The 5,915-nt window shown below is 43.3% G+C and overlaps 1 long non-coding RNA gene across 1 annotated transcript; it reads right to left on the reverse strand.

Moving 5' to 3' along the window:
* Window positions 1-4,408: 4,408 nt before the first annotated feature.
* On the reverse strand, window positions 4,409-5,619 carry LOC128128570 (uncharacterized). The gene is made up of 3 exons (XR_008226558.1): window positions 5,436-5,619; window positions 5,164-5,231; window positions 4,409-4,525 (listed from the first exon to the last, which is right to left on the reverse strand). It is a non-coding gene; the product is annotated as an uncharacterized LOC128128570 (long non-coding RNA).
* Window positions 5,620-5,915: the final 296 nt, after the last annotated feature.

Raw genomic sequence — 5,915 nt, forward strand, 5'->3', positions numbered from 1 at the left:
TTGTTGTAGGAAGATTCTACCAGAGGTAAGTGCTCGTCCCAATTCCCTTGGAATTCGAGGGTACATGCTCTCAACATATCTTCCAGCGTCTGAATCGTTCTTTCGCTCTGACCATCAGTTTGCGGATGGTAAGCAGTACTCAAACACAACTTTGTACCCAACTCCTCTTGTAGACTCCTCCAAAACCTTGACGTGAAACGACTATCACGATCTGACACAATCGTAAGAGGGACACCGTGAAGTCTTACAATTTCCTTCACGTAAGCGTTTGCGAGCTTATCCATAGACCACTTCTCGTTGGCGGCTATGAAGTGTGCACTCTTGGTGAAACGATCCACGACTACCCAAATCATGTCGTGTCCGTTCTTCGTTCTGGGCAGTTTAGTCACAAAATCCATGGTGATGTCTTCCCATTTACCCATGGGTACAGGTAAAGGTTCTAAACTCCCATACGGTTTCTGATGTTGTGCCTTAACCCTCGCGCATGTTACGCACTCGGCCACATACTTCGCAACATCGAGCTTCATCGTCGGCCACCAGTAGTAGGGTTTTAGGTCCCTATACATTTTAGTGCTACCGGGATGAATCGAGTACATGGTCTTGTGTGCTTCTTCCATTAGAAGATCTCTTATTCCTCCCGTCTTAGGTACCCAAATTCGATCTTGGAATACCTTCAGTCCACGACTGTTTGTACCGAACACTAACGTTCTTCCCAAACGTTCTTCCTTTCGGTCATTCTTTTCTAAGGCTTCTTCTTGAGCTTTCCTGATACTTTCCACAATCGTCGAGACGACTTCAATTCTTAACGCTCTTGGCCTTTTTCTTTCAAGATTGACTTTCCGACTGAGAGCATCAGCAACAATATTTGCTTTACCTGGGTGGTAAAGTATCTCACAGTCGTAGTCCTTGAGAAGCTCTAGCCAGCGTCGTTGCCTCATGTTCAACTCCTTCTGATTAAAGAGATACTGGAGACTCTTATGATCAGTGAAGAGCTTACACTTCGTGCCATAGAGGTAATGCCTCCATATCTTTAAGGCAAATACTACCGCTGCCAACTCCAGATCATGAGTGGGGTAGTTCTTTTCGTGCTCTTTCAATTGTCGAGATGCGTATGCTATCACCTTTTCTCTTTGGGTCAGAACACAACCCAACCCGACTCCAGATGCATCACTATAAACCGCGAAATCTTCAACTCCATCGGGTAGAGAAAGTATCGGTGCTTCACATAACTTCTTCTTTAGCTTCTCGAACGCCTCATCGTGTTTCTCACTCCATGTATACGTAGCTCCTTTATGGGTCAAAGCTGTTAATGGAGCAGCTATCGAAGAAAAGCCTTGGATAAATCGTCGGTAATATCCGGCTAATCCTAGAAAGCTTCGAACCTCCGTGGGACTCTTCGGACGTTCCCACTTCATTACAGCCTCGATCTTGGCGGGGTCAACCATTATTCCTTCTTGGTTAACAACATGACCCAAGAATTGGACTTCCCGTATCCAGAAGTCGCATTTGGAGAACTTCGCAAAAAGCTTCTCCTTCTTTAACACCTCCAACACTTCTCGTAGATGCTTGCCATGCTCCTCCTGGCTTTTCGAGTAAATAAGAATGTCGTCGATGAACACTATCACAGATTTATCGAGGAATGGTTTACAGACCCTATTCATCAAATCCATGAATGCTGCGGGAGCATTGGTTAGTCCGAATGACATAACCAAGAACTCGTAGTGTCCATATCTTGTTCTGAATGCAGTCTTCTCAATATCCTGCTCTCTCACCTTCAGCTGATGATATCCTGACCTAATATCGATCTTTGAGAAGTAGCTCGAACCTTGCAGCTGATCGAATAGGTCATCAATCCTCGGCAATGGATACTTGTTCTTCACCGTTGCCTTATTCAGCTCTCGGTAGTCTATGCACATCCTCATGCTTCCGTCCTTCTTCTTCACTAATAACACCGGAGCTCCCCAGGGTGATGAACTAGGTCGAATGAATCCGTTGTCCAACAACTCCTGAAGTTGTGTCATGAGCTCCTTCATCTCCATCGGTGCTAATCGGTAAGGTGGCTTTGCTATCGGTGTTGTTCCTGGTAACAAGTCTATACGAAACTCCACTTGCCTATCAGGTGGTAATCCGGGAAGATCTTCGGGAAAGACTTCCGGATAATCACACACAACCGGTATATTCTGCACCTCTTTCTTCTCCTTCTTGGCATCGATTACGAATGCCAAGTATGATGCACATCCTTTGGACAAACATTTCCTGGCTTTCATCAGGGAGATGATTCCAGAATTCACTCTGCGTTTGTCCCCATACACCATAAATGATTCTTTTCCGGGTGGGTTTACCTTTACTATCTTCTTTCGGCATTGAATCTCAGCATCGTTGGCGCTAAGCCAATCCATACCCAAAACGATGTCGAAACCGTTTAACTCTATGGGTAATAGCTCTTCGTGGAATTCGTTTCCGTTTAGGTCAATGACGATGTTCCTAATACGATTACTAACAGGTATGAATTTGCCACTGGCAACTTCTACAATCAGGGCATTATCTAGTTTTTCTACAGGCAATGCTAATTTCCCACCAAATTTATGCGACACAAAGGAGTAGTTGGCTCCGGAATCAAATAGTATATTTGCAGGCAAACCATTTACAAGAAAGGTACCTGAAGCGACGTCTGCTGCCTCCTTTGCAGCCTCGAGCGTCATCTGGAAGGCTCTCGCCTTCGGCTTCAGTGGTATGTTGGGCCTTCCCGCATCTTTCTTCCTTGGGCAATCCTTAGCAATATGCCCTTCTTCACGACACTCGTAGCACACCTTCTTGTTGGTGGTGCACTCATTGGCATAGTGCCCTGTTTTCCCACACTTGTAGCAAGTTACTTCATCGCCACATTTTCCCGAGTGCTTCTTCTTGCACTTCTCGCACCATTTAAATACGTTTCCTCCCCCGAATTTTTTTGAACCGAACTTGCTCTTCTTTTTGTTGGGTTTAGCAGACCCTTCAAATTTCCTCTTCTCGCCAACCTCGATTTTGCTGGAAGCTCTTCCCTTAATCATGTCCTCCACAGACTTGGCAGCCTAGATAGCTGCCTCCAAAGTAGGTGCTTGACGTACTGGCATCGCGTACTCCCATGGAAGTCCCTTTGCGTACTTATCAATTTTCGTCAGCTCATCCGGAACAAGACGCAAGGCAAACTCCATCTTTTCTGTGAAGTTGTCCGTGTATTCATCGATTGACATGCTTCCCTTCTTCAAGGTTAGAAACTGGTTCTCTAACTCTAGCAGGTTTTGAGCCGAGCAGTATTTTCGTTTGAATTGCACCAGAAATTCTGCCCATGTCAGTTGCAGGGGCTTGTTGGGGCTTAAAGTCTTCCCCAAGGTATTCCACCAACGTACAGCGCCTCCTCGAAACTGACGTACTGCAAATGTGGTCTGTAGCTTTCCTCTGCAACCGCATGTCATGAAAGCTAACTCCATCTCCGAGATCCAATCCATGACTCCGATTGGATCTTCCTTTCCCGTGAAAGTCGATGGCTTGCAAGTCTGAAAATCCTTGTACTTGCATCCATTTCTCTCGAATCCGTCATCTTGGTTATTTTCTTGAACTATTGGTTGGTTGACTTGACCAACAGTTCCACTGTAGTCTCCTTCCTCAGTCTGCCCTTCGTTCAACTCGGGCTGTTCGATTTGAATAGTGCCTTCCTCTCGATTTTGCTGGAGCAAACGTCTAGTTTCCTCCATTTGACGATCCAACATAGCCTGGATCATCGCTTGCACTCCGGCCATCGTTATTGGTCCGGCAGCGGCTTCCACAACTGGTATTTGCTCGATCACGGGGGGTTGGTGTCTGTTCCCATTTGCGTTTACGTTTCCGCTACGGGTCCTTGCCATCTTGATCTATACACCGAATAAGGTGAATTTAGATCTTTATTTAGGAGAGACGTTTTAAATCGTCCTTATCACTCAGAAACATTTACATGCTAGTTCTAATAGCGTAGTCGTACGTTTAGAATCCTAAACACATCAGGTTTCCAGATCCGGTCGGCAACAGACCATAGATCCGAACAAAATAACAGCATAACATGCATAAAGCATTTAGCACATAAAAGCATTTTAGGCACAATTCCTAAAATAAGCTAGTGCTCACACCTCACAATCATCGCTTATCATTCTAAGTTTAAGTCTAGAAATCCTATAAATTCCTAGTTCGCTTAAACTAATACTCTGATACCAACTGTGACATCCCCAAAATCACGGCCAGAAAAGACCGGTTTGTTTATGTTTTGTTTAAAAATCAGAGTAACATTTTAAATAAAAGTGTTGCGGAATTTGTCCCAAAACAATAATATGATAAAGATTTATCAAAAGCATTTCCATAGAAATGTATTTCATTAAAAGACTCGGGATGTCATGTCCGTACAGATCAAAAGCATAAACAGTACAATACAAGCCTTACTACATTATTTCATATCTACAGGCCTATATCCGTAATCCCTCGTCCAAACATCATATATATGCTCAAGCGCCACTACCTGTAATACATAAAACTTAGTGGGTCAGGCTTGGGAGCCTGGTGAGCACATAGGGTTTTCAACCCACAATAAATAGTTTATTAATTTCATCAATCAACAATAACCTGATTACCCGTTCCCGTTATCCTCACTTTACGTCCCTAAACACCTATCATAAGGGACCTAGCCTAAGGATCATCATCGGGACGGACACTACTACTAAGGGGATTCCTCAGCAATAAATGTCCTAATAGGCAACCATGTGGGGGATGGAGTACATCTGGTGAGCACACAGTTCAAATAAACACACAGTTCAAATAAACACCTACAGGTTGCGAGCCTGCTAGTGTTCCACTGGACTGTCTAGAATAGTCCGTGGTCGTCATCTATACTCCGCTAGATGACTGGATCATCAATAACATCTATAACGAGGCCTCTCATTATTTTATTTTGTCACACAGCAACTATTACATCTACCCATGTTTTACCCAACACATTTTGTAGATATAAAATACATATACAGTTTAAATCTTTGAAAACATGTATAAAACGTTCATCCAGCATAGATAGCAAGTATTCAGATAATATGCACAAATAGCACGTAATTTATATTAAATACTTCATATCTATGTGTAAGTTGAAAGTAAATATGCACTCACCTGAAAAGGTGGTGATTCCGAACTCAGACAGCGCTTCGCTTCTTAAAAAGAATTTTCTTCGACGAAACCTAGTATTATTACCACTAGAGTTTAGTTTATTATTCGTCGAGACTAATTAATAGTCTAGCTATTATTATTATTATTATATAAGCGTCAAAAAAATACTTATATAACCCATAATAATAGCCCAAGTATTTATTATAAGTTCCTAATAACGTTACTATAATTAAATAAAAGCTATATTAAAAATAGCGTAGGCGTAGCTCACTTACAGCGGGTTTTATAGAAAACCGGGCTTTGCTTGGAGCAGCGTTCCCGAGCCGAAAAGCTCTTCTTCTCGGAGCCTTCGAGCACTCCGGGGCTTCCGCCTCGTGCTAGGGAGGTTCCCTAGGCTTTTCGGGGGATTTCGGGGCTAGAGAGAGGTTCTAGAGAGAGAGAGAGAGAGTAAAGAGAAGAAAGAATGGGAAAGGTGTGAAGAAAATGAGGGTGGGAGAGGTGGTATTTATAGGGTGAAATGTGGCTGAACTTGGTGCCACATGTCACCATCTGGTGGCAAGCCTTGGGGAGAAAGCAATGGCCAAAATTGTGCCACATCACCCATTTTCGCACAGCACACTTCCGACTTCTAAAATACGTAACTTTCACATACGACCTCCGTTTTTGACGTTCTTTATATCCACGCGTAGGTAATAATAAGATCTACAACTTTCATTTTGACACCGTCAGCCAATTCTCGATCGATCTTAAATTTA

This window comes from Lactuca sativa, chromosome 9 (assembly GCF_002870075.4).
Source record: "Lactuca sativa cultivar Salinas chromosome 9, Lsat_Salinas_v11, whole genome shotgun sequence".
NCBI lineage: Eukaryota > Viridiplantae > Streptophyta > Magnoliopsida > Asterales > Asteraceae > Lactuca > Lactuca sativa.